Source organism: Rhamphochromis sp. 'chilingali', assembly GCF_963969265.1.
Source record: "Rhamphochromis sp. 'chilingali' genome assembly, chromosome: 6".
In the NCBI taxonomy this organism is placed as follows: Eukaryota; Metazoa; Chordata; class Actinopteri; order Cichliformes; family Cichlidae; genus Rhamphochromis; species Rhamphochromis sp. 'chilingali'.
In genome coordinates, this window is record NC_137933.1 from 27972902 (window position 1) to 27984641 (window position 11740).

At 39.3% G+C, this 11740-nt stretch overlaps 1 long non-coding RNA gene across 1 annotated transcript; it reads left to right on the forward strand.

Moving 5' to 3' along the window:
* Nucleotides 1-9946: 9946 nt before the first annotated feature.
* Nucleotides 9947-11379, forward strand: LOC308398603. The gene is made up of 3 exons (XR_013971973.1): nucleotides 9947-10158; nucleotides 10966-11071; nucleotides 11348-11379. It is a non-coding gene; the product is annotated as an uncharacterized lncRNA (long non-coding RNA).
* The last annotated feature ends 361 nt before the right edge of the window (nucleotides 11380-11740 follow it).

Consider the following 11740-nt stretch of genomic DNA (forward strand, 5'->3'; position numbering starts at 1 on the left):
AGTGTTTGTATGAGTGTGCAGTGCAAGTCACACAAAACCTTTAACTTGCAGGATGCAAACATTTTGTCCAGATCTGCCAGTCATCATCATCATCAACTTTATTTATAAAGCACTTTAAAACAACCACAGCTGACACAAAGTGCTGTACATTGGAACTGTAAAATAAAATTACATGAGATATAAATAAAAACCAAATAAAAGAAGAGTGAAATCATTAATTAAATAACTACTTCAATTAAAAGAAGTAGTATGTTACATCAATTTTGTTCTAAATGTTTTCTCTGTGTCACATTAGTCTTGAATGACTGCTATTGGCATTCTTAAGTAAATTGAAGTTGGTTTGAATGCTACACTCCTGTGGTAGGAGTGTGGAAGTCTATTAATTAGTTATTCCTAAAATTAGACCACTCCCAAAACAAAGTAACATCTACCTCACTTAAAATTGATAAATAATGTCGGTGCAACTCTTCACATTATAAACAGCATTTTGGGCTACACAGTTTTTCCTGAATTGCAAAAACACCAGCTTCCATTACCTGAACCAAACTATCGAACCTGTTTTGGAAGGTGGTTGTGGGAAAAGGATCGATCAGGATACAGAGGCAGGAAAAATGAGCTCACAATTGAGGAAAGAAAATCCAAAGAGGTAAAAGTCACCAGCAAATCCACCAGTAGAGCACAAGGGAAACATACAAATAAGCAGACAAAGGGAAACTCAAGATTATGTTTGTGTTGAAATCAGTCAGTTTTCCATTGGAAGGTTCCTAATTAACGGAAAGGACGTGGTAGTATCTGTGTGACGACCATGAGAGATTCTGTAAATAGTAAGGAAAGGTGCTTCAGTGCTTCCTTTATTACCTCCTTTAGTAGAGAATACAGTAGATCATCCTTTATAAAAGGAAATGAGATCATTCCATCCCATAAATCATAACACTCACCATCTGTCCATTCATGAACACAGACCACAAACATGACATTTCCATAACCTGCTGATATGCTTTGAACTTTCAGCTCAGAAGTGTTGTGTGAAAAGAAGTACTGTGATAAAATCTGCTTCCTATCGAGTTGTTGCCTTGCATGAAGAACATAGATTTATAGAAACTCTCCATATCAAGCTTAAGATATATATTATTTGATTAAAGTGTGTTTAGGGTAGGCTATAGTTCAGTTTGCATTAATAAGGTTTATTGTTGTATTGCTAGCCTTTAGGAATATCATGAATTAATTTTCCTCTTTGTGCCACCAGGGATAAGTAATGTTCCTAAGGAATTTTACATTGGTCATAAAAATCCTAAACAAAGAGAAGGAAATGAGCTCACAGCTCATTCTCACCTGGCAGGGAAAAATAAAAAAATTGGGATATTCAATTTTAAAGGATAATTTACTTCCAGCTTTAGTTCCAGCTTTTCACATTTATTTTTCTACTGCTGTCCTTCAAATGACTTGCAGAAACAGCACAGTAAGAACGCACTGTGATGATTTTAACTCATCTTGTGGACAGTGTAATGTCAATGCTGCAGACATCTGCCATCACATTAAAGCTTCAAAGCTTCCCGTGACCTCTTAATAAGGGCCAAGTTAAGAGAAAGTGATTAGGAAAAGGGTGTAGCGGGTACGTTTTTGGACCATTTGACTGCACCCAACTGCACACACTGTGGGCTGATTGTAAAAGGATACACAGGTGGAGCCCATCAAACATGGGTGAACTGAATGATGGTCGGGCAGCCAATCAGTAACAAGGGAAGTTTTTATTGTTGTTGTATTGAATTTTTGTATGTGTGTCTGTATGAATGTAGGGTAATGTGAAGTGATTTGATTGATTTGTTTATGGCTTGGGGAACCAAATACAATGCTCCACGATATGGATAATACAGTTATTCTATTCTATTCTATTCTATTCTATGCTAAATTAATGGAAGAGTAGTTAATTAACAGTGAAACATGAAAACTAACAATACAGGATGCAGAATTCAGACTGTAGAATTCAACAGGTATAGAATGTGAAAACACTAGAAAAGAAACAAAACATTTTATTTAATCATTTAACTTCTTTCATTTCAGTTAGACATGACCAGAGTGAGCCAAAGGCTGAAACAGTACCAACAATTGTGTACAAGAGGTGATGGATGAGAGTTAGAGGTGTACCTCTGATGTACTCATTTCTAATCTTATTTATTTTGGGCTCTCCTAAAGAAACTCTTACTACCTCCAGCTGTGCCTCTTGTCTTTCTGTTCATACAATTGTCTTTAAACCACACATTATAAACAGGTCTCACTACCATCCCTTTCACACTATCCATCTGTCACTAATCACCTCTTACACTCACCGCCATCTACTCCACCCTGCCTGCACTCTCTTTTTCATCTGTCTTCCTCTCATTCACACACGTATATCCTCTCACCTCTACTGACTTTCATTCCTCTTCTCTCCGGCACATACCATCACCTGTCCAGCCTTCTCTCACAATTCTGTCTGCGAACATCATCGTCCACTAAACTGCTGCCTGACCTCGTCTGTCAACCTGTCCATCACTACTACAGACAAGAACGCGCTCAGTGCTGTACTTCTGCATCAACACTCTCAAAGCAAACATAGTTCTCTGTAGTCCTCTTTCTTGGCATGAAGCACATTTCTGCTCACCGATTGTCACTTGTAAACTCTTTTTACTGCACGATATTGATTAAACAACATCCCTCAGCAAAAGGTTTCAGCTCCAAGAAGTAAAAAGAGTCTTGCAGATCGGCCTAAAGCATTTCTAGATGGTGCCTCAGAGAGGTTCTGAGCTGTTATCCATGAAGTGACAATGGTTGATGTTGTTGTGGGAAGCCCGTGCAGCGAATATTGTTAGGAGGACATGTCTACATAAGCAGCAGTGACTGTTAATGTAGTTGTTATTGTGGTAAGCATCTGTTGATATTACACTGGGGTCCAGGGTTAAAAATAGTTCACTCAGTTTGGATGGTTGGGGGCCCCAAAATAGTGGAACCTAATCCTTGTTACATAACTGAATGGAGGAAAGGCTTCTGAAGGGGACATGCGTGTCTGCCAGTGCACGTGCTCGTGTGAGTATGCATTTGATTACACTTGGGTTATGCTAAAGACAAACAGACTCATGCTGTTGCGTGACTTGCTGCTGGGAAGTGAGAACAGCCGTCAGAAAACAACAGGTAATTTTGTCAAATTTGAAAGGGAAACTGTATATTCTGCAGTTACATCACGCAGACCGCACATCACCAAGTCCACAGGAGCATTACCACAGAACTTCTCTTCTCCCTCGGAAGTTACCATCCAAGATCAATGTTCAGTACAACTTTAGCTGAAAAATTAAAACCATTATTAACTCATCTCTAATGTCTGCACTTCATTAAAGTTCATTGTTCAGATCTTCTAGTTTCAGAATATTCACATGTTTAGCAAAATCTGACCCCACTCCCAACTGTAGATGGGTTGTCAGTGATGCTAAAGCCGTGACTTTTATATTGATTTGTTCACAAAACTATATATCTCTTGAATTTAATGAACTTGAGAGAACTGAAGCCAGATTATTTCTTTAAGTAGATAAAAATAAATAATATTTTTTAAGATTTCCTGCTGGATGTTGGTTGTGTTCAACTCCAATTCCCTCAAAATTTGGGTTCTGTTTAAATTGTAACTAAAACCATCATGCATTGATTTGCAACTGTTTTAGCTTCCAGATCAGCTCCCACACTCCTGTAATAGATGCAGTGTGTGGTTTAAAATCATATTCCTGAAGTATGCAAGGAAGGCCTTTCCTGAAATAAATATTGTCCAGATGGGAACACATGTTGCTCTAAAAAATAGCTTTGGTCCATATGGCCACGTCTTTGCTATGTAATATTGCAACGTGCTTTACGCAGAGTCTGAGTCCATGCAGTGATTTCCATAGAAAATATGACATTTTTGATGATTTTGTGCTGCAGATGATGAGATATTCCAGCTCTTCTCATTTTTACACTGAAGAACATTATTGTGAAATTATCTGACAGCTTGTAGATTTGTTTTTTGCAGACTTCTGAAACTCAGCCTACCTTTACTTCTGAGGAACTGTGCCTCTCTGAGATGTTCTTTTTTTATACCCAATGATGTTACCGACTTGTTGCCAATTAAACTATTTAGTCTTTCCTCCAGCTGTTTCTTTTTAAGTCTGCTTACTTTTCCAGCCTTTTGTTGCCTCCTGTCGCAACTTTTCTGAGACATGCTGCTACAATCAAAATCAGATTTTCCATGAAGTTGTTAAATGTCTCAGTGTAAATATTAGATATGTTCTCTGTGCTCTATTATAAATAAAATATGGGTTTATAAGATTTGGAAAGCATTGCTTTCACGTGAATTTCTTGGGAATTGAGGTTTTAGTTACCTGATTGTTCTTGTAAAGAGATTACTTTAATAACATTATTTGGACACTGGGCTCCATCACTGACATAACTACAACACTATATAGAGTTTCCAGTTCTAAAGTGCCGCTTGTGTCTTTACTCTTTATACAGTTTTCCTTCTCCTGTCATCACTTTTTCTTTATTCTCCTTACATCTCATTATTAATTTAGATTCACTTTGTGCAAATAACTGAATAAGCAAATACTTTTTGTTTCCTCCCCTCTTCATTCTCAGATGTTATTCAATAAAAAATAAATAAAAATTAGTCAATAAATAAATCTAGCTTTAAATGAAACAAGAGTTGGTTAACTGAGTGTTACAGCTGAAAACTAGAGAATGCAGAAAGAGAAGCTATGAGAGGATATGGGGGCAGGACGGGTGAGGAGAGCGAGAGAAAATGCAGCATTGCCATCTGCTTTTACAGGGATGGCGATCAAAGTACACACAAGAGAAACATTTTGTGTTAAAAATAGAACCGTGTGGTTAAAAGAGCCGCAGTACTCACCTTCATGTGATAACACACGAGGTCATACACAGCCACAGATTTGTTTGGAGGAAAGAGAACAGAGAACGTGTACACTTATATTTACATTTGGACCCACACAGGTGTTTTATTTACTCACCTGTGTGGGAGCACTTCGCTGGGCTGACTTTCCTGTGAGACTCGCTGCAGATAATTCTTCTTAAAGCATAACGACTGGTGGCATTACGTAACAGACTCACAGCACAGTAAAAACAGCACAGGTGTTAAGTGAAGTGACATTGAAGTGGTACAGTGAGTCAGCATCAACAATACCACAACTGTGAAAAGAAAATAAGGTAATTTGATCATCAGTAATTGCGCCAGTTGCACCTGAGCTTTTATTACTGCGACATGTCAGTTTTTTCTCTGAGGGAAAAAAGCAGCATCTCAAATTATGTGAGTGTACACAACCAAATTCAGATTCTTTCATTATGGAGCGTCTTAAAAATAATCTGTGGCCTCTTAAGTTTACCTTGTGTTTTCAGTCAAAATAAGAGGGGGGGGAATGAAGAGGGGGGTTCAGTTACTGGGGTGGTTTCAGTCTTAAACGCTGCTTTAGGGGCAAATTGTCACAAAAGACGTTTATTCATCTTAATGTCATCTAATGGGTTTAAAAGTCAACTCAGAATGAAAACTAGAAGAAGAAACAAAGTACAGTGAGCATATGACTGAAGCGAAATAAGGACACTCTCAGTCACAGAAACTCATTTTAAGAGAGACTGAATTCAGTATTAACCTTCATCAGGGAATTGTTGATCAGGTGCTGGTTTAGCTCACAGGTTTAGCAGGCAAGGCAAGTTTATTTGTATAAACTTGTATAAACAACAGGGTGATTCAAAGTGCTTTACAGAGACATTAGAAACAAAAATGAATAAAAAGCACGATTTAAAATTGATTAAAACAAGCAAACTAACTAACTAACTAACAAACAAACAAACAAACAAAACAGTATATAAAATCAAAAATCAAAACAGATAAAATCAGAACAGTAGATAAAATCAGTAGTTAAAATGTAAGTTTTGAAATTTAAGCTTAAGTGCGGATTTGGTGCTTTGTTTAAATGCAGCTGAGAATAAGTGAGTCTTCAACCTGGATTTAAATAAACTGAGTGTTTCAGCTGATCTGAGGCTTTCTGGGAGTTTGTTCCAGATATAAGGAGCATAAAAGCTGAATGCAGCTTCTCCGTGTCTGGTTCTGACTCTGGGAACTGATAAAAGACCGGATCCAGATGACCTGAGGGATCTGGAAGGTTCATACTGGGTCAGGAGGTCATTGATGTATTTTGGTCCTAAACCATTCAGAGCTTTATAGGCCAGCATCAGAACTTTAAAGTCTATCCTCTGACGGACAGGCAGCCAGTGTAAGGACCTCAGAGCTGGACTGATGTGGTCCACTTTTTTGGTCTTAGTGAGGACTCGAGCAGCAGAGTTCTGAATGAGCTGTAGTTGTCTGACTGATTTTTTAGGTAGACCTGTAAAGATGCTGTTACAGTAATCAAGCCTACTAAAGATGAATGCATGGACTAGTTTTTCCAGGTCCTGTTGAGACATCAGATCTTTTATCCTTGAAATATTCTTGAGGTGATAGTAAGCTAACTTTGTTATTGTCTTAATGTGTTTTTCTAAGTTTAGGTCTGCATCCATCACTACACCCAAATTTCTCACCTGGTTTGTGGTTTTTAGGTGTATAGATTGAAGTTCTCTGGTGACCTGTAATCGTTTTTCTTTGGCACCAAAGACTCTGTATCCTGTATACTCAAAGTTATTACCTCCAATAAATTACACCAAAACCTCTCTGTGAAGTGTGAAATATGTAAATATATATATGAAGGGGAAAAATGGCGGCTGATATTGCAAAAAAAAACTTGAAACACAATTTAAAAAGATGAGCAGAGATAGAAATAGATCACACAGATATAGAAATATTGCTTTGTTAGTAAGTAAGTGCCACTGCTGTGAACAGCAAACAGCTTCCCTAAGTCACGACACAGATACACAGCAGCACTGGGCAGTAGGGCTTGTTACTCTTTTACTCATGCATTTTCTATTCAGCCAAAGAATGCACAGAGTGAGAATGGGAGACTCGTGTTAACAATAAGATCACCAACACCATCTCTGTGGTGTAAGAGCAACAACACAGCCTGTCTGCCACATATATAAAACGTGCTTTCTCACTGAATTGCATTACAATTACACGCATGCACACAGATACTGTTCAGCAGCTCATGGTAACAATTATACACTAATCTCTCTTCCTGTAAGTGAGTGTCAGAGGGATGTTTGTGTACCAACCAGCTGTGAAATAACGAGCTACTACGGTGCTAAGCCACTCAGTGGGTCACGAGATGTTGGAGCTTATTTATGTGCTTACATGACTATGACTGCTTTAAGTCTGGTTATGTAATGTTATGGCTGGTCTTTTCCACTCACCCTTTCACTGGAATACCAAATACTTACCCTTTTGACCTTTGTTAATATGTGTGTAACTGCATATGATTGAGTGTGTTTTGTTTCTGTTTGAAGATTTGTTTTTTCTCTCCGAGTCTGGAAGCTTGCGAGTTTCTCGTGTCTAAAATCCACTTGAACAAACTTTAGCTGCTTTTATATTTAGGACTCTGTGTGTGTGTGTGTGTGTGTGTGTGTGTGTGTGTGTGTGTGTGTGTGTGTGTGTGTGTGTGTGTGTGTGTGTGTGTGTGTGTGTGTGTGTGTGTGTCAATCATCCTTTAAAAAAAGGATGATTGACACACAAAATATTAGGGCGATAAATGAATATAATATATGAATCTAATTTTAGCATCTTAACCCACTGGGATTAATTACAGGTTAAAAGTGGGTGATGTAGTTGTGCAGCTCATCAAACCTTCAAAGTGTTTCCACTGTATTTTCAACAAATTATATCAATTATATCCTGCCTGAAATAGAACAGATTTCCACTAATATTGTTTTTTCCAAAGAACACCTATTTCCCCATTTCCAGTTCCATACATTATTCTTGGATGGTACTAGAGTTGCTTTTAATAATCGTACACTGGGCCTTGATGCAGCCCCTCAGATGACGTACTGTCTAGAAAAAAAACTATTTTAGATGTCGCTCTTTGCCAGGATGTCCTAATTTTATGCCAAGTTTCTCCTGATTGAGTATTAACTTCAGAAATAGATGCTTTGAACAGGAGGTGCGTGGGTTCATTGTGCACCTGAGATCACACTAAACAGTGTGATCTTAACTGGTTAGTAATCCATATTGCTCTATTTTGTAATAAAGTAGTTGTTTTAAAGGTCAATAAACACAATAACAAATTTCATTTAAATTTATGTACATAGCACCAAATCACAACAACAGTCATTTTTACATAGTAAAGTAAAGAACCTACAATGATTGAAAATCCCAACAATCGGGCAACCCCTTATGAGCAAGCACTTGGTGACAATAGGAAGGAAAAACTCAGGAAAACTCAGAAGGAAGACAGGGCAATACACACACTGTGAGAGAGAGCCAGAGATGAACAATAACTGATGGTTAAATGCAAAATACATCATTCAAAACATCTGGAAATTCCATTTTAACATTGAAGGCATATGTTTTGGGGAGCACGGTGGTTAGCACTGTTGCTGCACAGCAAGAAGGTCCTGAGTTCAATTCCATCATCAGGCCGGGGTCTTTCTGTGTGGAGTTTGCATGTTCTCCCCGTGTTTGCGTGGGTTCCCTCCGGGTACTCCGGCTTCCTCCCACTGTCCAAAGACATGCAACTTGTGGGGATAGATTAATTGGATAATCCAAATTGCCACTAGGTTTGAATGTGCGAGTGAATGTGAGTACGAATGGTTGTCTGTCCCTGTGTGTTGGCCCTGCGACAGACTGGCGACCTGTCCAGGGTGTACCCCGCCTCTCGCCCCATGACAGCTGGGATAGGCTCCAGCGCCCCCCGCGACCCTGAAAAGGATAAGCGGAAGCGAATGGATGGATGGATGGATGGCATATGTATTCAATAACACCCCACAGCTAATACAGATTGCTTAACTTACCTTGACCTGTGTGTGTGTGCGCACGCGCGCTTTGGGGTGGGGGTGGGGTTCTGAACAGCTGCTCCTCTTAAGGATGAAGAGATGATCTGTTTCCATCTTCACAGCACCAACCACCTGACCACCTGCACGTTGTCACCACATCCATAAACCTCCACTTTCCTGTTTTCATCTTCAGCATCCTCCCATAATATCAACTCTGAACATGTCTGAATAAAAGCAGGGGTTAAAAAATATATAATGTTTTTATTTTTTACACTACGTTAATACATCTTTTTTTTTATTAATACCTTAATACCTCTCCTTCATCATGATGTTTAATAGCCTATTAATATTATATATCATAAGCATCACATCAGGATCATAAGAATCAATTAAAATAAAATGTTGCAGTGACATCTTGTGGTCAAATACCAGGAGTGCAGTGAATAGTGTGGCTTATACTGTGTCTTGCTTGATGTGTGTAAGGTTTTAAACAGAAATATGCAATAAAGCTGGTTTCCTAATTTTACACAGTATTTGGAGGTGTGTGTTTTGTTGTTGGATAAAGCTGCACTAAGCCTGGAAATAAAACAATTGCCAATACCCAAACACTAAGACATTTAACCACATGTTGACTGGATCAAGTTTATCTATGGATGCTGAAACAACAATTGGCAGTTATTGCAAAAGACGGTATATAAGCCTGTCGCATAGGAGTATAAAATATATTACTTCCTTTTTATGTTTGTTGGGAAAACAAATGCAGCAATGTAAAATAAAGTATTTGCCCTTCATACGATGAAAGCCACACTATCAGACTTCAGACCGTCTTTCAGCTTTAACTTAACGCCCCACACAAACATACTCTTTACTGGGGTCTGGCCAGCCCTTTATGAGGTAATGCGGCTCATTGACACGAAACATGAAATAACCCTGACTATAAACGCCGTGAGTGATTGCTCCACCCCGACGACTGGGATCGCTGAGGACGTGGACAAGGCGTGGCGGAAAAACCGGACGGAGAAGCACAAAGAGATCGACAAAGCTTGCGCAAACTCACTGACACGACAGCGGCTGAGTTCTTCCACGTGGACCCTGTCATTGACCAAAACACACTACTGTACTCCGTGGCAGCCTGGGGGCGCGCACGCAGTCGCCTTTGCGCAGTGCAGACCACACGGAGGCGCGAGCAGGGCGGTGCGGGATAGAGGTGATCTCCAGATATGAACCCGTAAGGTGTCGGAATTAATGCCTTTTGCTGCTCATACATCAACTATGCAGACAGGTAGGCTCGTTGTCACTGTGAGGAGAGATTTGAGCTGTTTTCATCAGCTGCAGCGGTTACGATGCGCTTCTTAGTTAACGATACTATTCTTTCACAGCTTTCTTTATAAATGTGTTTTATTTAATATAAGACTGTGATGTCAACGTGCCTTTAAAGGAGGCTGTGTGATCAGGCAGTAACAATGAGTTGATGGTGTAGTCTTGCGTGCTGTGCCAGACTAGCATCGCTGCTGCTCCACAGGAGGAGGAAGCTGCCGGTTATTAGTCTGCGCATCTCTGGGATCTCTTAAACAGGCCATTCAGCTCACAGCAACGAATTTTAGTTCAAAAATCTAATGTTTGCTGGTCTAAAAGGTCTGGCGAGTCACAGAGAAATGATTCATGGAGACAGCATGAAAGGGCTGCAATGAGCTATAAATAGATAGAAAGATTTCAAATGATTTTTCCATAATGGACCAGGAAGTTTCTCATCTATGTGACGAGTGAAAGCTGTATGACTGCAGCTCTGCAATATTACTGAAGGGACTGGTTTTTGTGAGGTTTGTTTGTGTGTGTTTTTTCTGTAAGGCAGCAATTGCTGCATTGTGTGACCACTGCAATGCCCATAAAAGTTTCCTCTAGTTTCATTAACACAATCAGAATTAGTAATTCTGTGCACTGTAAAAACTCAACCATTCTTATTTATATGAATTAAAATCAGTGATGAAATGGTTTGGGAAGAGCTTGCACAAAGGTAGTAACATAGCTGTTTAATTTTAGGTGTGCTCTTGGAGTGTCACCTGGACCAGCTGGTTCCGCGTGTTCTGTCTCTGACCCTGCTGGTACACCTGTGCCTGGCTGCACCAGGTCTTCCAGGAACACAGAGGTAACGCCCCTTCTCTCATCAAGTTTCACTTTCTCTTCTTTTTAATTCATATAAAGGCATAAATATTCTCAGGCTTTCATAAATATGCTGCTTGATTTGATTTTATTCTATAATTGATTATTCCTTATTCCCATTGGATATAAATGTTATATATGAGGCTAGCAGATACACTCTGTTGCTGTTTAGCAGAACAAAATAAAGAAATTAAACCAAAAACAAAAGCAGTGATGCAGGAAGAAGCTCTTTGAATGATTTGTTTGCTTATTTATTCCACAGGGAGGAATCAGTAGCTGCCCATCCCCCTTCTGCAGCACTACCCAATCCCTTTGGCTCTGGAGAGGAGGAACGCAGGTGAGTGGCACATGTACAGTCTGCTGTTATTGAACATCTGAAATCATTTCACTCAACAGCAGCTTTCTGACTTGGCTGTGGACTTTGGCTCCTCCGTCGCGCTAATGATGTGGCCTGTACTATAAAATGATAAGATTACATGTACCTAAGAGCTCATTTATGCTGCATTGATTTCCTTTATGGGGCTCTCCTCACCATACTGCAAATATTATCTCACCACACATAGCTGCTACTGTACTGGAATAGTTTGAACTTGCCTGTAATAAATTGTTCAGAGAACAAAAGAAGAAATATAACCACACGACAGATGCAGCTTCT